This window comes from Rhipicephalus sanguineus, chromosome 11, assembly GCF_013339695.2.
Source record: "Rhipicephalus sanguineus isolate Rsan-2018 chromosome 11, BIME_Rsan_1.4, whole genome shotgun sequence".
Taxonomy (NCBI): domain Eukaryota; kingdom Metazoa; phylum Arthropoda; class Arachnida; order Ixodida; family Ixodidae; genus Rhipicephalus; species Rhipicephalus sanguineus.
In genome coordinates, this window is record NC_051186.1 from 126880052 (window position 1) to 126905727 (window position 25676).

At 49.1% G+C, this 25676-nt stretch overlaps 1 protein-coding gene across 1 annotated transcript in view; it reads left to right on the top strand.

Moving 5' to 3' along the window:
- The first annotated feature begins 15001 nt into the window (after nucleotides 1–15001).
- Nucleotides 15002–25676, top strand: part of LOC125756281 (uncharacterized) — a 206606-nt gene continuing 195931 nt past the window's right edge. Inside the window, exon 1 of the mRNA XM_049410750.1 lies at nucleotides 15002–15072. The gene's annotated coding sequence lies outside the window, so the exon portion shown is untranslated. The remainder of the gene's footprint in view (nucleotides 15073–25676) is intronic.

Consider the following 25676-nt stretch of genomic DNA (forward strand, 5'->3'; position numbering starts at 1 on the left):
GCCTTCTTCAAGCTTAATTGAGCTCCTTCGTAAAGCTGCTTCTCTTAGTATAGTCGAGGAAATCCCATAGAGAAGTTGATCACGAATCACTTTGTTTCTCCATGTGCCATACTCACATGACATAGCTAACTTATGTAGTGGTGATAAAAAAGTGAGATAAACTTTCTCCCTCTTGCTCCAAGGAATTTATTCCTTTCTTGAAGTGCTTGTACAACAGTTGAGAAACTGCGTCCCAAGTCGTCGCTTGCAGGTCTTCGTGGGACACGAGGTCTTCTCAAAGCTCTTGTCTTTCGGTGTCTAGGCATGTGGGCTAGATGGCTAATCTTGGTTCAGGGATCTCATCATCCCCCGCCGCCTGAATAAATGACGAAACATACATTTCCACGGCAACCACGGCATCGGAGGGTCGTGCCGCGTGAGGAAAGGAAAGGTGGAGACTGCGATAGAGCGAGCGCCATGCTCGGAAGGAGAGAGATGTCATGCAGGAACTAGGAGAGGTGCAGGCGGAAGTACGAGGAATGACTTCTACCTCTTCACTGATGTGGCGTAATCATCTCTTCGCGAATCTTGTATTCACTGATGTGGTATACCTTGAACCTGAACTTCAACGGCCCTGTAGACCCGCCGGTCGCCCACCGTGGATTCTTCTTTGCGCCATTACGAGCCGGGATGCAGCGGCATTCACATTAGGTGTAGCGAGCGAGAGGAGACGAGAAAGACGTCGTGACGGCGGCCGACGTGGCCGTGCCGATATCTCGCCAATTTATTTGGGAGGCGAACCACCCTAGCCGAATCGCGGCGGCTGCAAGCGTCCAGACCGCCAGGAGCGACAGCTCGTTCTCTAATGCGCGCGCCTCGAGCTCTGAGTATGAGCTGCGCCTCTGCAGCTTGTCGCACATCCTTGCTTTTGAACGTGTTGCCACTGATGTACTTCTGCTGATATTCATAGAAAAGCTACAACAAAACGGGTACCTGCATTTAAAAGAGCGGATGACGCTGCCATCATGACATACCTTGCTCACGAATTTCCCAACTTTCTGGACCTCTACTTAAATGAACACTCAACAGTAAATATGATATGGTCAACATTCAGAAATATTGTTAGGCATTGCATAGACATCTTTGTTCCAACAGTCACAAAAAACATCAGAAAGCACAATCCGTGGATCACGCGCGACATAATTCATATGAAGCGTAAATTAAAAAGGCTCAGAAAAGCTCAGAAAGCTCACCCACGCAGTAGTATTGCGTCGGAAATCCCAGCATTGTGTAGGTCCCTTAAGAGAAAAGTGAATTTAGCGAAAAAACGCTTTCTCAGTCACTCTTTACACAGTTTTATCAAAACAGCGCCTCATAAGTTCTGGCGATACATAAGTGTGAAACATACTAACAAAGCGTATACGCCTACCCCGGGAGGAAAACAGACAGCCGATCTTTTCAACAGCTACCTTCAGTCTGTTTGCACCGCTGATAATGGCCTACGTCAACGCGGCCAGTTCAGACCAAGTGACGTAGATACACCATTAGACACCCCCTTCATATCGCAGGCGGATGTATTACCCCTCTTGCTAAACCTCGACGAAAAGAAAAGCACTGGTCCAGATGACGTTCCAAATACCTTTTTAAAGCGGTACGTTGAGCCTGTAAGCAAGTTCCTTCAGCTAATATATTTAAAGTCACTTCGCGTTGGTCATCTTCCAGCTGACTGGAAACTAGCAAAGATAGTACCCGTGCATAAATCAGGTGATACGTTTTCCCCAGCTAACTACACCCATATCTCTGACATGCACATCTTGCAAAATATTGGAACATATCATCCTGAAATATTTAACAGTTCGTCGAAAGTCACGACATATTACACTCCAATCAGCATGGGTTTCGTAGTGGCCTGTCGACTGTTACTCAATTAGTAGAAACGCTTCATGACTTTGCCAAAGATGTTAACAGCGAACTACAAATAGATGTAATATTTATGGACTTCTCCAAGGCTTTCGATCGCGTTTCCCACCTCAAGCTTAACTATAAATTAAGATGTCTCTTAGGAGAAGGACCACTCACGTGTTGGATTGAAGATTATCTTTCAGACCGTTATCAGTACGTACAGTACAATGACCATGTATCTGATACTGTTCCCGCTTTATCTGGTGTACCGCAGGGTTCTGTATTAGCCCCAATGCTCTTCTTACTATATATAAACGATATAACTAAGCACGTCGACGTAAACATTAGGCTATTTGCAGATGACTGCGTACTGTACCACACAATAAAAACTGAAGATGACCAAACAAAACTTAGTAATTCTTTGTACGAAGTGGCTCAGTGGTGTTCAGACTGGCAAATGGTGTTAAATGCAGGAAAGACGGTCTACATGAACATTACAAACAAGAAATCAACACTTATCTTTTCTTACAGTATCAACGGTACCCCACTACGAAACGTTTCACAGTACAAATATTTGGGTGTAACGATAAGCAGTGACCTAAGCTGGATTGCGCATGTGCAGCAAATTTCTAAAAAAGCAATGAATAAATTGTTCTTCCTCAAACGATCGCTTGCCGGATCTACCTTTGAAGCACGTTTTCTTGCCTACACCAGTCTCATCCGGCCGACATTGGAATACGCCAGTATTGCGTGGTTTCCGCACACGAAACACAACATCGCTGCGCTTGAGCGGGTACAAAAGAAAGCTGTCCGCTTTATGTTCAATCGTTACAGGCGTAGTGATTCCCCAACTGAAGTAGGAAGAAAACAGGCCACCGTCCCTAGCGATATACAGATAAACGACATTCACTATAGTGGCAAGGCACTAGCAGACAAATTTAACCTTTACTTTCTTGAGGCAGGATCGTCACGTAATATAACGCAAGCGTCTGATCTTAAACCGGCTGAATGCTATATTCAAAGCTCATTTACTAATTCTTTGTTTTATCACCGGTTACCGAGGAGGAAGTAGCCACTGCCATATGCTCACTAAAAAACAGCTCTCCAGGCGAAGATGGCATTGCCGCAATACCTATCAAGGCAGTTATTGACTCGATCGTCGCCCCATTCACCTACATATGCAACAGACTCTTCTTGACGGGAATTTTTCCATGTGCCATGAAAACAGCTCGCGTAACAATAATTTTTAAAGGAGGTAACAAAAATGAACTTCAAAATTATCGCCCAATATCTATATTGCCGCTTTTCTCTAAGGTCGCGGAACGCCTGATATATAAGAGGGTATATTCTTTTATAGCAAAACGAAATGTCATTTGTGAAGAACAGTGTGGATTTCAACCAGGTAGATCAACTCAGACTGCTCTACTCCGTATTAAGGATAGCCTACTTCATAACTTTGAAAAAAAGCTTTACACTGTCGGAATATTTCTGGATTTCCGTAAGGCTTTTGATTCGATAAAGCATGACATACTAATTAGGAAACTGCAAATGTATGGAATACGCGGAATTGCGCTTGATCTAATGAAAAGCTATCTTTGGGCAAGAAAACAATATGTACAGCTTCATAATTTTAAGTCTGACTTGGGCGTAATTAAGTATGGGGTTCCCCAAGGATCGATACTTGGTCCTTTACTATTTGTACTTTACATCAACGACATAGTAAGTATTCCTTTCACACCAAACATAGTAATGTACGCCGACGATATCAATGCATTCTTTTCTGGTTTAGATCTCCGCGATATTGAGATAACCGCAAATTTCTGGTTGGATGAACTAAGATTATGGCTTACAGTTAACCATCTAGAACTAAACATAAAAAAAACTAAATTTATGCTCTTTAAGCAAAAAATAGGCCTGTAGATCATGCTATCTCTTTGATTTTCAATGGGGAAAACATTGCGCAGGTAAATAAGATTCAATTTCTTGGCGTATCTTTTCAAAGCGACCTTAGTTGGTCTGACCATGTGGACAACCTTCGAATGAAGATATCAAGGTCGATCGGTCTAATTCGACGCTTGCAGCATCTACTTCCAGGGAGAGTTAAACGGCAGATTTACTTTTCTTTTATCTACTCGCAAATCATGTATTGCATTTTAGTCTGGGGTACGTGTAACAAAACAAATAGAGAAAGTATAATTCTTCTCCAAAAACGCGCACTAGGTCTAATAACTACCTCGGTCCGAACAAACACGTCTCTTTTTCGTGTGTATAATGTACTGCCATTCCCAGACTGCTATAGGATGCAACTAGCCATGTTAATCTTTTAAAAAATTAAAGATAATTTTCAGATTTTTTCTGATACATATTTAAGCAGAAGTCTTACATATAATCTGCGTACTGTTGCGTTGGTCGGGCCAATGTGCCGGACCAACTATGGTGTACAGTCACTTGATAACCAAATTGTTTTATTGTGCAACAAGATTCCTGAAATAATTGAATACGCTAGGGAGGCTACAAACATTAGAGAATTTAGGAAGCGAATTATGAATGTAATAAATTCAACACAATTCTAGGATGCATGTGTTGTAACTATTTAATGTATGTAATATATTTAATGTATTCATTATTTTCACATTACATTTAAATTTCTATGTATTTCAATATATGTTACATGGTGCTGATTATAGTGCATTTTGTATTTATCGCTGAGGAACAGCTTTGTTTGCATCTTTATCTTTGTCCAATTGCTTTCGTATTCCTCGTTTATTTTGCTTTGTATATATATTGTATATTCTATACGTTGTCTTGCTGTACCTGCCCGAGGTGCCTCACGAAGAGTGGGCCAAGTCAGGAGACACACTCTCCTTTTGCCCCCTTCGTGGGCATTTTGTGAAAATGCCCAAATAAATGAAATGAAAATGAAATGAAACTTCTTCGGCTGGCTGGCCTCGCTACTTTGTTTAACCGAGCGAAAGTGCACAGATTGAAATTCCTGTATATGTTGTTACAAAATAGTTTTAACATCGACCCCAGGTCATTTGTTACATACAGCTCTGCCAGAGAAACGCGACACAAACACAGATTCACGTTAGAAGAATTTCGTCCTACTAACAATGTATTTCGCTTCTCTTTTTTTCCACGAGCTGTAAGAGACTGGAATGCCTTAGATGAATTTATTGTTACTCAGCCTACGCTAGAATTATTCTCTGAACTCGTGGAGGAAGCTGTTTGACGCGGACACATGTCACTCTGTTTATCGTTGTTTTATTGTTATTGCTGTGGTATGCTTGATGTAATTGCTTACAGTGTGTAAATTTAGAGTGTGAATTTTTGTTTATACGTGTAAATGTCTATTTCTTACAGAGCGCATAATTTGCTGTTCGCATTACTTCTGTACATTCATGTATGAATTAACTCCCACCCCTGTAATAATCCCTTTGAGGGATTGGCAGTATTTGAAAATAAATAAATAAATAAATAAATAAATAAATAAATAAATAAAGCAGTTTTCGGCGACATGAACTGCATAACGCAGGCTCCTCCACGAGGTTCTTGATTTTCGAGTCTTGGCAGCATTCACCTTGGAAGTATCAGCTTTCTGCCTCCGCCTTGGTCTGGTCTGCTTGATTCGCTGCTGTGACACTCTCTGTATTTTGCATTTGCAGTGACGTTGCCTGTAAGGTGCACATTCTTCTCCCCCTTGACATCTGTAGCTTAGTCGAAGAGCTACATTGATCAGCAATAGAAACGTTATGCTTTTGTGTCCCCCTTTGTCTTTCCCTTATTTCTTTTGGCTTGATGAAGTGATCCTGATGTGCTTCCTCCAGGAACTCGTGCACATGGTTGTAAGGACTGTATAACACCCGGATCTGCCACCTTCGTATCTTTTGGATTTGCGAAATCCTCCCGCCTCTCAGTCGCAGAAACATCTTGCACCACGTGCTTCTGAGTTGTTGCAGCTGTCGCGTCATCCCCTTCATTGGTATTGCACATTGACGAGAGTTCTGAGGGCATAGAAGTGGTCTTTAGGAGTTGAGGTTGTCCTTCGGTGTCGATCTTTCTGATTGTATGTTCTGTAGTGGGAATGCTAATTTGGCTCCATCCAGTATGTTCAATTATTTGTCGGGAGCCCGACTCCCCTGGCTTCTGTACGATCAGACCACTTTTGAAGAAGCATTGGCTGTGATGCCATAGACGAAAAGAGTATTTTCACTTTTACTTCTGTCCTAATCCGTTGCTTTATTGTCTCTAGACTTTTACACGTTACAGAATATAAGTAAGCGATTACAATTGTAATTACTTCCTTTAAAATGTAATTGATTACAGTGGTCACTTACAGCCCCAGAAAAGTAACTGAGCTTCTGCATACCTGCCAAGTCTCCCGGATTAGCCGGGAGACTCCCGGATTTTGAACCTTTCTCCCGGTTGTACGGGTCATAGCAAAATCTCCCGAAAATCCAGTTTTGCCCTGCTCGTCCCGTGCGTCACGGTGACGCGAGGTGGGACGTTTCGCGTACAGATGCGCTACACGCAATTTAAAAATTGATGCTAAATGTGTTATAGGTTATATCACCCGTTAATATTTCGTAGATGATGCGTTTGTTTATACACAAATCTATCCCACATGTTATCTTGTCTTCAAAATTTTGTGTCACTACTGCTTTAAGTGGAGAGCCCAGCACTTAAAAGGGTAGCCGTTACCGATGTCTGTCGAGATAGCGTGTTCGCCAGCGCTTGCGACCGTCCCCGTCTCAACGGCGCCCCTTATGGTCCCTCGCCCGACGACAGGCCTCGCACGCGGAGCGATGTTATCGCATGTGCCCTTCGCGCGACGGTGACGGCAGGGTCGTTTCATCTCTGCTTCAACCGCGTTTGTCCCTAGCGCTAGCGCGCATTTACTCGCACGTGAAATAGACGATGCGTAAGCGACGTTATCGGTTTGGACTCTCTACAGGTCAGCGGCGACCGCAAAATCCCGCTGACAGTCCATATAATTGCTATCGCAGTACCTCCCCCCCCCCCCCCCCCCCCGGGGTCGTCATACTTCATACCACCCCCCGTTGAGTAGATCTCCCGGATTCCGTTTCTTCAAACTTGGCAGGTATGCTTCTGTGATATAGTGTTGCACGTTGTAAACTTTCTCAACAGGAGTTGTTTTTCAAAATTGACGTATATGATTCTTCCACGTTTCTTCATTAAGAGGTCACCTACTACGCTGAACACTCTCTCAATGCACCCGCTCGAGGGAAGGGCGGTATTATAACATAGGAACATCAGCTCATAGTTGCGCAGTGCTTCGATGCTAGTGTCCATGTATGAAACTGTTGCTGGCGGTCGGGTAAGGCGTTGCAGGTAAGGCGAAGGAAAAGGTGAAAAAATAGGCTCTGTAGGGACCCCCCGTCCTATCAGACGGGTGGTCACTAGAGAGCGGTCGCATATTTTTCGAGACGAGAACTGCCATAGAAGAGTGCTTACAACTTGATTTTCGAAAAAAAAAATAGAATTACCGGTAATCAACTACAGGAAAATGTAATTACCCCGAACGTTACAGTTTCGAAATTGTAATCGATTTTGTTACAAAATTACAAGAAAATTTAATAGATTACAAGTAATCGATTACTTGTAACGCATTGCGTACAACTCTCCAAGCGAGTTTGCCGAGCCTTTAATGTGTCTGCAACCTTATATTCTGTTCGAACCTTTGCTTGCATAATCTGCTGCACATAAACACCTGCTTCCTCCATCTCAGCTTCCAAATGATCGATATCGAATGTATCCTCGACTTCTTTGTCGCTTCTTCTGAGCAGGTCTTGCTGGTCGATCAAAATTCTATGAATATCCCGCAACTCACGTACTGGTGGGTGCTCCACATGTAGAAGACTTTCGATCCTTTCGATACTTTGCGTGACGGCCTTGCGTACTTGACTCCGCCTTTGAAATAGGGCCTCTATGATCCGGCCCTGTGTAGGAAACGTAAGAAATTAGTGGCCGGAAGCGTCGCGAGGCGCTGTCGGTGTCAACATGGTATCCGTCACAGAAGTTCCGCACGACAAAAAATTTGGCAGATCTCACGTACCGTGGGAATTGATGTTATGCGAAGCATGCGCGGAATGGTGACTGTACAGTAATTTTTCACATTGAGCGGAACGTTATGGAATGACGCTAGAGAAACATGGAAGTGTTATACGCACACTCATATGTTGAAGAGTCGCATATCTATTATATAACCAGTTGTTTACAGTTGTGTAACGATGGCAACAGCAACATGGGTGTTAACAACACCAGACGGGGTAAGCTGATATGTAGTGATTATATTCTTCAATACTGGATAGCGCGAATCCGAACAGGACATAGAAGTAACACAGATGCACAGGACAGGCGTTACTCGCAACTGAGCTTTATTCAGGCAACTTTCCCTAGATATATACACAGCCGAGTGTCACGCGCAGGCGCACTGCACGTAGGTCACAGTTACAGTTGTTATGCTTATACTTGTCCGTTATTACGGAGAACGCACGCACGTTTCACGAACCCGTGTGTATGCGTACAAGGAGTTCTTGACAGTTCTTGAACAAGGTCATCGTCACCGTGATCAGTGTGCACCAGCAGCTGGACCGGACTTGTTAATCGGATCCGTTCGTGATCGCGGCTATGAGGAGGCAAGTGTAGTGAAGTACGAGGTATAGTGCAGCTGGTGGAAATCGTGGATGCCTCTTACGATGGAATGATCTATGATGCCTCCTATCGTGGACGTGGCAACGAGGTCTTTTGATGCTCTCTCCACATCCAATCCGTCTTTCACGCACTATAAGGACCAAACGTTGTTGGGTCTTGATAAATCAATGTTGAAGTCCCCCTAATGATGAGAGGCCTGGTTCTCTCAGCAGATTTATTGTAGGAAGCACTGACGCCGGTTTTTGAGTAATCCACGTGATCCACGTTGCGGACCACGTGGACGAGTGGATAGTAGTTGAGCGTCTTCCAGGGTGTTCTTTGTTCAGTTTCCTCACTTTCCTTGTGTCCGCCGCTGTGGTGTAGCAGTTAAGGTGCTTGGCTGCTGACCCGAAGGTCGCGGGTTCGATCCCGGCCGCGGCGGTCACATTTCGATGGAGGCAAAATGCTAGATGCCCGTGTTCTGTGCGATGTCGGTACACGTTAAAGAATACCCGGTGGTCAAAATTTCCGGAGCCCTTCCCTACGGCGTCTCGCATATCATATCGTGGTTTTCGGATATAAAACCCTAACAATTATTATTATTATCACTTTCCTTGCGTGTCAACGTGTGTGTTCGCGGTTACTGTGTTGGCTGAGACTGTATCACCTGTGGCACATACCCGCATAACATTAACTCTGGTTTACGGGTATGTGCCACACGTGACTGAGAGAAAGGGTTTCATGACGTACGCGACAGGTATTTTGCGTTATTCATGTCATCAGCAGTGAATCGTGTTCGTCATACACTGATCCTCTGCTGTGCCAATTTTGGTATATTACAAGTTATGGAGACGACCAGGAGAGCGCCCAGACGTAGGCGGCTAGATAGATAGATAGATAGATAGATAGATAGATACGTAGATAGAAACGCCCAAAGTGCCTGAGGTTCGCTAAGAAATGCTTCGCATTTAATATCCGGGCGTTGTAGGGATGTCAGTTTTAACGATCTGTGTCGGGGAGGCCAGGCCTCGCACCTGCTTCAACGAACGGCGGCGCCAGGAAACGTCCTCCAGGCGACAGATGCGGTGGAGAATTCGTGAAGGCCGCTCAGTCTCGCCTCTGAAGGACCAAAACTGATGTACGAAAACCGCGCTTCGGTCTCTGAAAGCACAAAAAAACGCAAAACCGAGTATCCATGTTAAAGAGCGTGTTTCATTTCACTAACGTTCTCTTCTTCGTCGTTGCCGAAGTCATTCGATGTTCATCACCCGTTAGTTTTTGTTGAAAGTTCGTGTCGCAGCTGAGTTGATTCGGTGGCCGTCTGCGTCGTGTAGACTGCCTCGGCAGGAGAGGCTGTGCCGTTGCACCTGTGTCTGCGGTAAGCTGAGGCGCAGAAGGTTGGTCACCAGTGAATTGGTCACCAGAGTCGCTTTCGTCCGATAAACATGAAGGGAATGGCTCCCTTGTTCCAAGTAGATGCCGTCGGTTGCGCTGCAAGATGTTTTCGCTGGTTTGAACATGGTAGGAACGTGGTTCTGCAGATGCGATAACTTTATCTTTTCTTGCCCATGAGGACCCTTTTATGCTCACGACATCACCTTTTTGTAGCTGTCATTTGAGTGCTTGTGCTTGCTGCTGCGAGTGCAAGTGAGGCAGCGGGGTGCGAAGAGTCCTTCGTTGAAGCAGCTCTGCAGGCGATCGGTCGTCTTACTGGATGAACACGTCTGGTAATTCGCATGTTGCACGTTTGCCTAGCAACATGCGAAGGTGTAAGTGGGCTTGGGTCCTCGCGATCGGCATATATGTCAGTGGGCGGCTGTTGATGTTCGCTTACAAATTGCGCTGTAGTGACACTGGGGTTCGTCACGTGTGTGTGTGCGTGGCGAACGGAATGAACGAGAAAAGATGCCCGAGTGAGCTCAAAACAACATTTATCAAGACAAAGGATACTATAGGAAGGATCACAAAATATAAGCATGCACGCAGCTAAACACACATAAACTACACTCAGGGTCCGAACGGCGGACTGTTCAAGCTAGGGGTAAAACGACGTCTCACGGGTTCGTCGGCGATGACGTCTTCTGGAAGAGTCAGTTTTCGCGCACTGCGACGAAGGGGAGCCAAGGCACGCAGGTAGCACACGTCCCGCGTGCGGCCTCGGCACGAAGACAAGGCCTCTTCTAGGACTCGTATCCAAACACGGCCTTACGCCGTCCCAGGTGGCGGCGGCGATCAGGAACCGGTTGTTCTTGTCCCGCACGCCGACACATCAGGAGCCACACCCTGTATCTGCAGCACCAGGCAGGCACCTCGGCTCCGTGTCCTCACCAGGAACAGGCAGGAGGAGCTCCACGGACAGCGCACTGGTTCTGCGTGCCCCAGAAGGAGCCACAACCAACGTCTGCACCACGAGGCATGGACCTTAACTCCAAGTTCTCGCCAAGAACGGGCAAGAGGAGCTCCATGGACAGCGCCCTGGTCTGGCGTGTCCTTCGACCAGCTTGATCCTCTGCGCGTTCCACACGCGCTGCTCTTTCTTCCTTGTCTTCTTCTCTGCCTTGTTATCTTCTCGCGCCGCCGCCGCGCGTGCCACTTGCCCCTGAATCGCCTTCTCGTCTTCGTTATCTTCATATTCTTTCTTCAACGTCATACAAAAGTCCTCAAAGTTCTACATAATGTTCACACACGCACGAATTCCCCCTTTAAATTTCGTCCATTCACTACACGCGCAGAGAGCGGTTTTCATGTTTTCGAAGGACAGATGACTACAACTCAGCGCACGTTCCAACGCGTTCTTGGTGATGCTTATGAGTCGCATCCCACCATCCGCCCCTCCACAGGGCTCTCTCGACGCTCATCTTCCACTCGATGCGACGCTCACTGCAGATATCTTCCAAACTGAATGTTGCGTGATTTCCGAGCTGTTTGCGCTGTGATGAAATGCTAGGGCGTTGTCTGAGTATATGGTGGACGGTATTCCACAACGGGAGGTAAAACGCTGAAAGGCTGCGACATAGCTGATGGCAGTCGTGTCCGTTGTGAGTTCCAGGTGTATAGCGCGTGTTGCAGCGCATGGGAAGATGGCTTTGTCGGCTTTGCAGCAAGTCTGCGTCACTGCATGACAATAAAGTGGTCCGCAGTAGTGAACTCACACAACCGCAAATGGACTTGCTTCGGTAATTCGGTCTCGTGGTAATGGAGCTGTGAGTGCTGATTCTGGCGTAATATTGCGTCGTCTGCACACGAGATGGCGTATCGATGCGGGCTTTGCGCTTTTGCGACCTTTCAGCACCCAGAAACGCTCACGTAATTCGGTGTGTGCTCGACGCATGAGTAAAGCATTTCCTCATGAGCGGAACGAATCAGCAGCTCAATGACAGCGTCGCGACCAGGAAGTACGACAGGGTGACGAATGGACATGATGCCAGGCAGAAGTTAGAGACGCCCTCCAACGCCTATAAGCCCGTCGTCATCGATGAACGGACGCAGAAGTAGGAGTCGGGATGAAGTAGATGCAGGTTTTCCAGCCAACAGGACCACAAGGTCTTCCAGAAAGTGCGAATACTGGACTTCCTTGATCCTGTAATGTTCAGCTAGTACGATTTCTTGGGCATTTAGCGGTCCGGCTGCCGATGCTCACTGTGCTGCTGTATTATCGATGAAACGGTAGATCCACGCAGTTACTGAAACAAGGCTCGAGTACAGGCTGTAATTGGTGACCTTGAGTAATGCTTGTTGGGCAAGGGTGACGACGCATGCAGCCTCGGGTACTAATTCTTCAGCGGTTATAATGGGCTTTGGACATCCTGCCAGGTGTGCTTGAAAATAGCGCCATGAAGGACCTATCCACCACGTGCCAGTGCTGCCACGTGTGGCCCGCTGTATGTTGCTGTATTTCTCTGAATCGGTTTCGTTCGTATACGTCCCGACGCCCTTGATCTTGTGACATCCATTGAATGGGAATCTGGGAGTTGGTCCGCAAAACGGTGTAGTTTTTGGGAAACATAATGTGCTCTTGATATGGTTGTAGATGCGGGCCGCTGTAAGACAGGCGAGCTGCTCCAAGCGAGGCAGAGATATAGCCTTCAGTGGTGCGATTCACCCCTTGCTCGTGCAAAGATATGTACTGCGTTCTTGCAAGTGCGTTGACTCAGCACATGCATCGACAGCCACGCCGTACGCCCACTGGCTAGCATCTGCGAAAACATGTAGCTCGGTGGCTCTGATTGGATGTTCTAGCGCCCTGTTCACTTGTCGTGGCAGGCGAACCTCACTTAGCGCCAGGAGCTCGGAACATCAGGCGTTCCATGCTGTGAGCTGTTCTTGCGGTAGTGGGCAATCCCAAGGATGCTTTAGTTTCCAGAGATCTTGAAAAACCAGTCTAGCTCGAACAGTGAACGGCGCCAGGAAGCCGAGAGGATCGTACCAGCTAGCGAATCCTTGAAACGTTGTTCGTTTTGTAGTTGGCATAGTGATACAAACTTGATGACATGGTCGGCGCTCACAATAACGGAGTCATCCTTTCTTTCCCAGCAAAGCCCGAGAACCTACAATACATCTGGATCGCCGCTTTAATCTTCCAATATAGGGCAATTTTGTCCGCGGACACCGCCCCCTCGTCCATCGGCTCCCGCGCCGGCCGCAGTAGACACCGCGGCCTTTACTGCCGACGAGGTCTTCCTCCAGCTGCGCAAGTCCGAAAACACCGCGCCGGGACCCGACAGGCTGACTTACCACCACTGGAAGTCTGCAGACCCGGAGGCCCGTTTCTTGTCGCCGCTGTTTAACGCCTGTCTGCACCACCGGCGCACCCCCGATGTCTGGCAGACGTCCGAACGATCCTCCTCACCCATAAAAAGGGCGACGCCGATGTTCCGAGCAACTGGCGACCCTTAGCCCTGGGGAGCACGGCGGCTAAACTCTACGCCAAATGCCTCGCTGCCCGCCTCCGGCCCTGGATCGTACAGCACGGCGTGCTGTCCCGTTGCCAAGAGGGCTTCTTACCAGGGGTGCTATGCAAGATGGCCCGGGTTTGGCGAAACTCAGGATCTTTCCGAGCTCTGGTGACACCTCCTTTTGAACGAGATAACAATACGAGAAGGTGAAATCCATCCCTCAGCGCGCGCTCCGTTCCATTGGTGGCGATAGAACGTGGCGTCACGTCAAAGGGTGGTCGAGAAGGTTGGGTGGTGTCTTCAAACTAGAAGCACCTTCTTTCTCTTGTTTGTCGTTCCACTGAGTGCAGAAGTGCACCCATGCAAGAAAAGTGGCAGAAAGTTCTACTAACTATATTTTTATGTGTGCGCGGGCCATTTGAACCCATTTTGAAGCGTTTAATGTCTGCACTGAATATCCTTTAGAATAATCAGCCCCGTGGCATCTCAGATTAGTTCCGAGCGAGCGCCTTACAGTACCGCGGCTGGAGCTAATTGCCGAGTCCACGTGTACAATCACCATAGTCGGCCTGTACATTCTTGCTCGGCCGGCACGCGCCCTCTTCATCCTCTTCATCGTCTGCTTGCTCCCCGAGCACATGCGCCCGGCTGATTGGCCGGGCGGTACACCTATAGCTAAGTCAGGATACGATATGATGAAGCTGATTTTGCCAAATCATGCTGAGGCCGATGTAATTAGGCCACACCTTTCTATGACCGTGCTAATGAAGCCGTGTAAAGCCGTGTGAGCTTAATCGCACAGACTATGCACACACAAAGACATATAGGTTATATAATCACGTGGCTACGACGTCTCGCATTCAATTTCATCGCGCTCACGACGTACCACTCACAGCCACGAAGCAAGCGCCCCTGGTGGGATTCGCGGCGAGAAATGTTTTTACTTGTTTGTGGAGGCATTGTTTCTACCGATTCGTTACTACAGAAAAATCTTCAGACGTGTAATGTAAGTATAGCAGTAACCTGTCCATTTAGTTATCTGTAATATTCCAGAGAAGCGAAACGAGCTGCACCAGAGTGCTGCATGTATGGCCTTGTTGCCTTCGAGAGTGAAAATTTTTATGCTGCAGGAGGAACAAAAGAATTTTCCGAAAGAGGGCAAACGCCCACGAACACGCCCGTGGGAGGCGCGATGATCAGTTAGCAAAAAAGATAGCGTGACAATCACGCTGACGTCGCTGCACTGTAAAAATGTTGACCGAGTGGCGGCGTTGACGCGTACGCATGCGGCGTTCCTTTGAAAATCGCCGCAAAAGCCGCACATGCGTTTGTGACGCCATGCTTGTTCTTGCAGCCGTTTTTAGCAACGCTACTATCGCGTGCTCCGCACTGTCTTCCTGTCATGACCGCCGTAATGCGAGCTCGGAGCAAACTTGTGTGCCCGAGAAGCTCGGGCCATCCTGCATAGCACCCCAGCAGACGGGCTGTTCGAAATAAACTATATGCTTCAGCACCGACAAGACGCTGCCCGGTCCGGCGGCTCCGATCGCTGTGCGGGGCTCCTTGATTTCACTAACGCCTACGGGTCCGCACCTCACCAGGCCCTCCTGGACGCCCTCAGAGGTTCTGGCGCCGGCGATACCTTCACCGACCTGACCGCCGACGTCTGTCACGGCGAGGGCATGGTCATCGTCGCCGCCGAAGGTGTCACCGAGCCAGTCCCCATCCTGGCTGGTCTGCGCCAGGGCTGCTCTTTAACCTAGTGGTCGACCCGATCATCCGTGACGTCCAGGGCAAGGACGAGGCCCACATCTTGGCGTACGCGGATGATCTAACGCCCCTCGGGCTTTCCACGGACCTACTGCAGAGGCGCATCGACGGAGTTGCGAAACTTGCCAGCTCCCTCGGTCTGTCCCTCAACTCGGCGAAGGGCTCCTCGCTGTACCCCAGCGGCGGGACACCCGTCGGGATGCGGCCAACCCGATTCATGGTATCCGGCGTTCCCATCACAGCGCTGACTACCGGCCCCAGCGATTCCTCGGACCCAGTTGGCTACCGCCTTGTCGTAGCAACCGGCTCTGTCATCAGCAACGCCATATCCCAGCCACGGGCCATCTACTCTTTCATGCTGGCCCCGTGGCAGCGCCTCGACGCCGTCCGCACGTTCGTCTATCCCGCGTTGAACTTCGCCATGTGGTGCGGCGTCCTGACGAAGACGGACTCGCGCCGTCTAGACGACGCAGTCCGGCCCTTAGTCAAGCGCACCCTCTAGCTGCCCGGTATCGCGTCGTCCCATTACATCTACGGCAGCGCCGCCGGCAGAGCGGTCGCCATACCGGTAGCCGCCTTTCCGGCTCGATCGAGGACGTCTTGCAGGCCCCTGCAAACTAGCTCCGCTCGGTGTGGACCAGTGTACGCAAGCCGTCCCGGAGACTTCGCCTGGACACTGGAACCGGACAACGACCGCATATCGTGCGGCGATGTCACCGTGACCCCGACACACCGTTGCCACGTCATGCGGTCGCTGCGAGAGGTCATCGCCGCGGAAAGAAATCGGGCCGTCCATGCCCATCTGGCGGCGGATCGCGCAATCTCGCAATTCATGCGGACGGGCGCATTCACGCACTTCGCGGACTGTCGCTTTGTACACCGCGCCCGCCCTAACCTTCTGTCTCTCAACTACGCCGCCATGTGGAGACCTCCCGAGCACGATCAACGCTGCGCGACATGCCGCTACCAGGGGGAGACCCTACCACACGTGCTGTGCCACTGCATGGCGAGGAGCGCCATGTACACAGCACAGCACAATGCAGTGGTAGCGCGCCGCCGCCTCAGCAGCTTCTTTGTGGCGTTTGAGAACCGGCCCGACGGCACCACTGGACTGCGATCGGACCTCGTCCTCTATACGTATAGCCCTATACTGTCCCCTCTACATATAGGCGTCGTTGAAAGCTGGGTGCGCGAAGTCAAAAGACGACCTTTGCTTACACGTCCTGCTTCTGTCGCCTGTGGCGCCAGCCTCGTGCCAACGCCTGTTAGGCTTATGTAGCGCAAGCACCATGAAAACGCGGCACTGCGGGGCTACATGATCTTGGGTTCTCAATAAAAATCATTAAAAGCAACGGGCGTTTGCTTCATCGTTCATCAACAACGAGAAAAAATGCATGTCAAACTGGCGTACCCAGGAGCAAAATTAACTAGAGCAAAATTTGTCTTGGCGGAAGTGTGCATTCACCAAGAACAGAAGCAGCTCACACGGATATTGGGGGCAGCACCCGAAAGAAGTTGGAGACCTTTATGCGTTTATGGTCCTGCGCTGTCCACAAGTGTTTTCTCGGCCATTTGGCTTTCTCGGCCAGATAGGCTACTACAGAAGCAGCTCTCACCGAAATAAGGGGTCCCATCTAAGAGCACCGGGAGATTCGTATGCGTTTGCGGTGCTGCAGGGTCCACAAGTTCTTCGGTTTGGTCGGCCATTTGGCTAGTATGGGCTACGACAGAAGCAGCTCTCACGGACATTGGGGGTCCCACCCGAGAGCAATGGGAGATATTTATGCATTTATGGTGCCGCGGTGTCCACTAGTTCGAACGTTTCCCTGCCATTTAGATGAGATAGGCAACGACAAAAGCAGCTTTCACGGGTATTGGGAGTCCCACCCGAGAGCAGTGGGAGAGGTTTATGCTTTTGTAGCGCTGGTGGCGTCCACAAATTCTAACGTTTTCTCGGTCATTTGGATAAGCTAGGCGACGAGAGAAGCAGCTCTTACGAAAATGAGCAATACCACCCGAAAGCAGTCGGAGGTAGGTATGCATTTATGGTGCTGCGGTGTCTACAAATTCTAACGTGTTATCGGCCATTTGGCTAGGATAGGCTACGACAGAAGCAGCTCTCACGGACATTGGTGGTCGCACCAGAGACCACTGGCAGACGTTTACGCGTTTATAGTGCTGCGGCGTCGACAAATTCTAATATTTCTCGGTCAATTGGCTAAGAAAGTCTACGACGGAAGCAGCTCTCACGGACATTGGAGGTCCACTCGATAACAGTGGGAGATGTTTATTTATTTATTTATTTACAGGATACCTGCGTTGGCCTCAAGGGCGTTATCGCAGGGGAGCTATCTGTAGGGTCATATGCTGCTTTGCATTAAACCGTCAGTGACGACACCACGTTCTCCGAGCATTGGCTAGTGATTGTACGAGTGGGCGAGTCTTCCACCGGGCAAGCGTTTGACTACCTATGCGTATCGTCAGCTTCTTGAGGCCTTGCGTCGAAAGCATTGTTTTCCCGGGCATCAGGCACTGCCATCGCCTCCTTGGATGCCCTCGATCGTGTTCTCGTGGGTTTTTACGCGCTATACAATCGCCAATACACTCGCCACTTGCGCCCGGTTCGTGCGTGCCCTAACAGCAAGCCGTGATTCACACCGGAGCTAACAATCGAGCGCGCGGGGGTTAACGCTAAGCGCTGTCGCTTCTAGCGGGCGCGCGATCTAGGGAGCCTTCATGTGTGCGCGCCCCCTCCGTTTTTTAGGGTGGTGACAAGTTCGATCATAGTTGCCTACGACGGGCTTTGGCGGCCGCTATACATCGCGGGCCGCCATGTTGGTTCTCAGCGGTCGCTAGTTTACATTGAAGGTAGCGTGGTTTTTTACAAGAATGGGGTGGTTTCTTTACGTAGCAAGTACTGAAAGTGGGATGGTTGTTCCCTGAGGTTATTCGCCATTTTCTGGAATAGAAAGACTGTGTTCGTTGACTCGAGTTCGTGTAATATACTTTGAAAACAGTTCGTTTCTCGCAGTGAACGCACCGCATCGGGCGAGTGGTGAAGATTTTATAGGGGCCTATATTTGCGATGCGGCGAACCTTGATATGACGGTGAACGTAACTAAAAGTCTGCGCGGCATTCTTGAAGCAAAAGTCACCTTGTCACTGCAGGCAGTTCAAAGGTGTTCTGGTGCAGGGCAGGAGTCCATGATATATTTTATGATGGTGCCTGTGACCACGGGAAAGGCGGATGAAACAATCGCGTAGTTCCCGATGTTCTCTCCACGCCAAATAACTTCGGCACCCTGTTTGTCACACCCTATATATTGCTTCTATGCGTAATAAAATTCCCTGCAGGAAGTTTACTTCTTGCGTGCAAATCTATACAATGGACTGCTTAGAGACCTTACAGGTATTTAGCACTGGCGAAAATGAGAGCACTCAGTCATATCGCACCTACCCCTCCCCCCCCCTTCAGCCAAGAAGCCAATAAATTAGGCTTGACAGAAGACAAAAACATGGGAGCAACAAGGGACGTTTTAATAGTAATGATAACAACATAACAACAACTTTAGCGATTGAAACAAGCAGCAATGTGCACGAAGATAGATCAGAGCAAAGCAAAACATTACATAAAAAGAGGCACACCAAATTTGTAAAATGTCATATTGTGGTTTCAACTTTCCCCCCTTTTTAGCGAATTCGACATATGCCTTCACGTTATGATACGTAAGGTAAGTTGCTTGTTTCAGTGAATATTTATTTACATCGAAAATCTAAGGTTGATGACACATAAAACATATAACAATTGGTTTGTGCACATTTCCTGCACAAGGACAGCTCATCAAAAAGAACAAATGAAGTCAGCTACACGAATGTTCATTTGCACAGTAACAGACAGATTCAACACAGTATGCTCACAGAAATGCGTTCTTTTCATAAGCAGTAATTTTTAAATTGGATTGGAGCCTTTTAAAAAGCTGCTACTCAAGGTTCACTGCAGCACACGTCTTACTTGACTGACCATTCACCCTTTGTGCCTGTTTTTGCCGAAGATGAATCTTTAGCCTTGCCCTAATATACTTTTCCAGCAGCGACTTTTCTACCTATGCACGATGGATTTCGCAGCTCTCCAGTCGCACAGTTACTGATCTGCGCAATGCACTCAAAATGCTCGCGAATGGGGTTTTTAGCGCCAAAATTCTGTCTTCGTCGGCAAAGGCCTTGAAGTGTTCTTCGCATTCAGTGAGCACTTCCACAACAGCTCGGCTAGGCTGAATGAGCTTTCCAGCGCCCTGAGCGTATTCTTTAAGCTTAACGAGAGTGCTGTATTTATCGTCATTTCCTACCAGTGCCGCTTTGCAGTCCTTGCACTCGTCAATGAATTTCAAGATGGACTTCAGTAGAAAACCTCCTACATATGCAAGAATGTCACGTTCTACTGCAGTGGTTGCATACAGAAGAACGTTTTCAAGCTCTTCTGCTTCCTCGTTCTCCCCACTTTCTTGCGCAACTTCTGCCTTGATACTGGGGTCCAGGAGGTCAGCTAAGTGCAAGCTGTCATCCTCGTTATAGCTAGATGACGTTGGCGTGTGCAAGTATTGGCTGACACATCATCTTTAGAGCACACTTCACATCATACGCACTTGGGATGGGCTTCCTGAGTCTTACAACAGAGAAAATATTTTCAAGACAGTCCTGTATCAGTCTACCTGTAAGCAGGTACCGGTAGCCACGTTTCTTCAGCATTTCGTCGGATAGGCACAGCACAACTGTCGTTGATATCAAGAGACCGGCTTGGGAAGGTTTCCAGTGAGCAGTCTTGCCCATGTTGATACGGCAGAAAGTTGTACAAGCCAGTTGAAGGATTTTAACTGCATCTTCATGTTTTGAGGGATCAAAATAGCTCAAAGCAACCACTGGGTGCCGTGATGACATGAGTGTGTACCATTTGCTCACTAATTCAAGGAACCAAGCTGTTGCCTCTGCTTCAGGCTTTAGCTTTCCTTGTTTGACCAGGTATCTGATAGCAGGAGGGGCTTCGCGAAACATTTGAACGGCGACATTCACCTTCATCTTAGTGAAGTGCCCACTGCCAATGTGGATGTCAGACAACTTGTTCGCAACCTTCAGGTCATCGTCAGAGTCAAATTCTAGGACTGCTTTAATGTGATGAACGCTGACAATTTCTCCAGGAAGCTCTTGCTCCTTAACGGTTTCTTGTCCTAGTGTAAATGTTTCTGGACGAAGCAGCTGGGCCCGAATGTTTTTCAAAACATGCGCTGGGTCAGCCATAAAAAACAACATCTGGTCTGCAAGGTGCGGGTGTGGTACAGAACACACGGTCTCTGATTGTCTGTTGCTGGAGAATCCCAGTAGGCGCCGTACTGCCCGGTTAGCTGATCCCATGTCACTGGTTACCACAAGCACTCGCAACGAGATATTAAAGCAGAGCTCAATTAAATGAAATACAAGATCTTTCAGGAGTGCCCCGTCGACTGATCGCCCAGTGAAGTGGTAGGCTATGACCTGCTTCCACCTCGTGTTTAGCCCACCGATCATGAACACAAGGGCATGGTTGGCAACTTGCACATTTGACTGTGGCAGCGTGGTACCCCCTAAAAGGCAGTCTAGAGAGCGGTCGTGATCGAAACCCTGGCTGATTTCCATCTTATCCATGAATAACACGCAGTCCTTTTTCTATGTCATGCATTGTCTCACTTTTGAGCTTTAAAACATATAGTACTTCATGAAGAATGCCTGGCAAAAAGCGGATGTTCTGAAGTCTTCTAATGAGGGTCCTGTTCGAAGGTAATGGATACGACAACGACCTCAGTAGTTCATATCCTGTTGTGCCACATGCATGTTTAATCTGAAGTGCTACCCTGATAGTCTTTTCAGACCATTGTGATCCTTTCGTAGTCGTTCTCGCCAGAGCAGCTGCTTGGTCATTGTTCAGAAAGCTTGCAGTAGTTAATTCGCGTATTTTTTTTCAGCAGATGCCAGTTTTTTCCTCGCACTTTTGAGCTGTGATTTTGCTTTCTCATGTAGTCTTTGTAGGCTCTTGTACTTGCGCATCAGGTCAGCCTTTTTTTTTTCAAACTTCCGCGTTCTCTCGATGAATCAGTGTCGTACCTGCACTTTTTCCAGTTGTGAAGAGGTGTGAGGATAGCGCTTCTACTCCTCCACACTCAGCTGATTTTTCAGTGTTGAAGTACCATTTTCAAGAGAGGGTGTCCCACTTGGTACAATGCTATGAGAAGCTTCAAGACAAGACATCTGTGTTCTATTCTGAACATAAGTGTCACTGAAGTGAAAATACTGATGCGCAGAGGCTAACGATTCTCGTGTGCAGCAGGACTTATCAGCACTGCCACTTTTAACGTTATCAAGAGGGACAGATGGCACAAGAAATTTCTGAGATGTCCTTTGACAATTTCTGGTATCTTTTCCTGTTGTAGGAACAGACGCTGGTGCGCTCACAAGTGCAATTGGCAATGATGCACAATGAATACGTAAGTCACGAGCATCGCCCATGTCAGCTGGAATATCAACCGAGTTAGCAGCCAAAGATTCACAAGCAGAACTAGCACTACCAGAACTGTCAGCGGCGTTGCTTGGGGTGTCACCAGAATGTAGACTTAGCTGAACAGTGTCTACATCTGCGGAGACACAGTTTGGCTCCACAGCACTACTTGCTGCAAACATCACATTCGGCACTGGAGCCACCTCTGATACCTGAGCACTGGCTGTCTTGGGTTGTACGCCGGCGACTCTGTCACTTGAGAGATCTGGATGCCGAGGCGGTACATTTGATACAGCATCCCGATTCTTTGGGGGCAATCTGTGCTTTGGAAGAGCTGAAAGAGTTAACAAAGCCACTTTAGTATAACAAAACCACTTTAATATTATTGCTGTCAAGTACAAAGGTGACATTTAAGATTTCCCACTCACTATTGGAAGAACTAAGCCATTATTGAGTTTGTAAAAAAATCGCACTCAGACTCTGGCCTTTAGGTAAGTCTTTTTGACAAAGCTCGGACAAAGTCACATGCGTAGTTTACAAGCATTTTACGCATGCGCGAGCAATGAATAGTCAAAACAATTTAGCTAGCACATTCAACTGAGCTCACATACGGCGAAAAGAAAACAGCGTCGGGATAGCATCTGGCCTTAGTTTCTTCAAACCGTCCTGCCTCCTTTGCTCGAAGCTTGTGTCCTCGAAGTGGGCCTTGAACAAAGCAATACTGCGAAAAGTCATAGAGGGCACGAAACAGAACAAACGTAGTCTATAAAAGACGAAATAAAACTGATATCACGACATAAAATCATCGTTGTGGCAGTTTATGAAAAAAAGGACAAAAAAATTCCGACGCTGCACCACACTCTCCCATGCGGCATATTTGAGTTATAAGCAAAAACAGGAATCATTGGTGCACAGAAACAGAAGTGTTTAGGACAGAGAGAGACAGACAGACAGACAGACGTACGACGGACGGACGCGAAAAGTAAATCAGTCGCATTCTACATTATTAAAACAAAAACTTTACTGGCATAGTTGAGCGAGTTAAGGTGTTATTTTTGCGTGGCCTTGAAGCGAAGAACAAATACCCCGTGGCAAGACGCGCAAAATTTAGCTGTTGCGTTGCAGTTGTGCAAGACTCTACCACGGCCGGACTGGAAAGGCACGCGAGCCGTAACTCTACAGGGAACGCGTTCGTCGGCTTGTCTGTCTACATCTCCATTTGTACTTCCTGAGCGTCTGAGGTGAGAGTTGCAGGAGCGCGCACATCTGCCAGCAAAGGAACACGCGAACGCGAGCGTCTGTCGGTGGTTTACGGGCACGGCGTTTCTCGCGTCGAATGCGGCGACGGCTTTGGAAACTCAAGAAAAGAAGTTAGCGAGTGCACGCAGTACGGCCCGTTTGACTTGCCATTTCGTTCGGTTAGCAAACTGCGCTTCGGCTACGAGAATAAACAAGCATAACCATTAAACACGCTTTCGTTGGCATAACCAGGCCTAGCCGAGCTAAGCTGCAGCCAGGAGAAGTCGCGTTTACCTTGCACGGACTGCTTTTCGTCACACCACAAAGCAAATCATTTCACGAAATAAGCGGTGATAAACTCAATCCGCTCGCGAGTCGCAATACAACGCGTACTCACCTCACAAACACGGGAGGAAGCAGTCGGCTCCCAGCAGTCTCGCCTAACTTGCGCAATCCAGCGTTTCCGTCGGTTAGGACAAGTCGGGAACCGGATCATTCTCACACCCCGTCTCCAGATGGTTGTGCATTGCGGCACGCAGCACCCTGGCATTCTCACTCCAAGGTTCTTGTAGAAGCACTTAGCGCGAGGATGGTGTCGCAGAAGAAGCTAGGTCCAGAGCGATGTGGTAGACACAGCGCACACCGCAGCTTGCACACCGCGCCAACGTGCAGTCGGTGCAGTACGACGGAGCAGCAACGAGTGGCCGGGAGAACCAACATGGCGCTCGCGTCGTCCCGTTGCCATGGAAACCTGGACTGGCAACATTCTGTTTTGGCGGGCAGCGGCAAGTGGTGGGTCAAAGGCTGACATCACCCTAAAAAACGGAGGGGGCGCGCACACATGAAGGCTCCCTGGCGCGATCCGCAAATGCGCGCCATCTTGCGCCGAGAATATACCGCGGCTGTCGCGGTTTTCCGGGCGCACGTCTGCGAGGCGCGTGATAACTACGTCCGCGGCTACAGGCTGTCCTCTGTACGCGCCTTTCTTTCTTTCTCACCTCATTCAAAGAGGAATTCGGCAGATTGCGGCAATTTCGCTGTTTTCCTTCCTTGGTGGCGCCGAGCGGCACGCAGACGTTCACTCACCTTGAGTATGCCGCACTGCTGCTGCGTACGCAGATTGCCGTTGACGACCCTGGCACCGACGAGCCCATCAACGGTGTCACGCGCTCCCTCGCCTCCGCGCAGTAACTAACGCCTACGCAGGACGTGGGGTTTAAGGTTCCCGAGATGGTTGACGTTCCGAGATGGAGAGGTTCCCGAACCACTCTGCGCCAGGGCCGGACAACATCTCACCAACGATGAAGGACCTCTGTCTTTACCACCCGGCCTTTTTTGTCACGGTATTTAACGCCGCCCTCGCACTTGCTTATTTCCCGCGCTGCTGGCGGAGCGCTCGCGTGTCCTTCTTCTGCAAGACGGGCCGTACATCGGAGCGCACGTCCTCATACCGGGCCATCTGTGTCAGCTGAGACTTTGAGAAAACGCTTGAGCGTTTGCTCAACGGCCGACTGCAGCACTTCCTTGAGGCGCATGGTTTTGTCCATCCTCGCCAGTACGGATTTACGCGTGGTCGAAGCTCGGTGCTTGCGCTGCTCGCCTTGAAGGAGAAGTCCTACGCCTTAAGACACAGCGCGTGTCTGCTGTCCTGATGTCCTTGGATTTTCACGGTGCCTTGGACAGCGTGTCCCCTACGGCCTGCGCTATTTTCGAGAACGAGGGCTGCCCAGTTGTCTCTACCACGTCCTGCGAACGTTCCTTAGGTTCCTCGGGGGACGCGTCGAGGCGCACCCCTCCCTGGGCAGCCCACAAGGTTCTCCGCTCTCTCCGCTGCTGTGGAACGTCGTCATCGACAGCCTTCTCTTCCTTTGCATGCCACGGGTGTCACCATACAGTTTTACGCCGATGACACTGTTATTCTTGTTCCGGCAGCCTCGTGTGACGAACTAGGGACCCTGGCATCCGACGTCTTACACTTTGTTACCGAGTCGGCGCGCGCGATTAAGGTGTCCCTTCTGCGTCTTGTTTTCCGACGGCTTTGGCAACATGGAGCACTTACATCCCGCCGTGCGCCTCCACAGGGAGGAACCCAACCTACCACCTAGAGTCGCTTCGAGTACTCGGCGTGGTATTTGATCGGCGACTCTCGTTCTTCCACCACGCGGACTATCTGCAGAAGAAGGTCGCCCTCCTAGCAGCCCGCGTCGCCGCTTTTTTGCAGTGCAGTGTTCCTACGTCAGCCCCGCCCACAAAGTCCCTATGTACCGCCATATGTGCCGATGCTCAGTGTGCCGCCATCTGGACCGCGCGATGGCGTTGTCCAGATGGCGGCACACCGAGCTGTTCCGCTGGGTGCAGGACTTGCGCACTTGCCCGCCTATCCCGTCTCCCACACTCGTCACTCTCCTAACGGGACTTGGGGGTTACACGCATTCTTTTTTCGAGTTTCACCTGATACGCGAGCCCTGGTGTCCCTGCGGATTGTACTGCCTAAACATGTCAAATGTTTTACATGCGTGTGCGATCACAACTCCGTACGCTGCCCGCATAGGTCCGCAAGACTTATACGGCGCTGTCTGCTATACAACCACCCTGGCGTGACCTCGCAAGCGGGCGCTTCTAGTCTGCGCCGTACGTGCCCTAAGACAACATATGCCGCACGTTTCCTGACGTCTCGGCAATATTGTCACAAGATCTTGACGTCGATGGAGGCA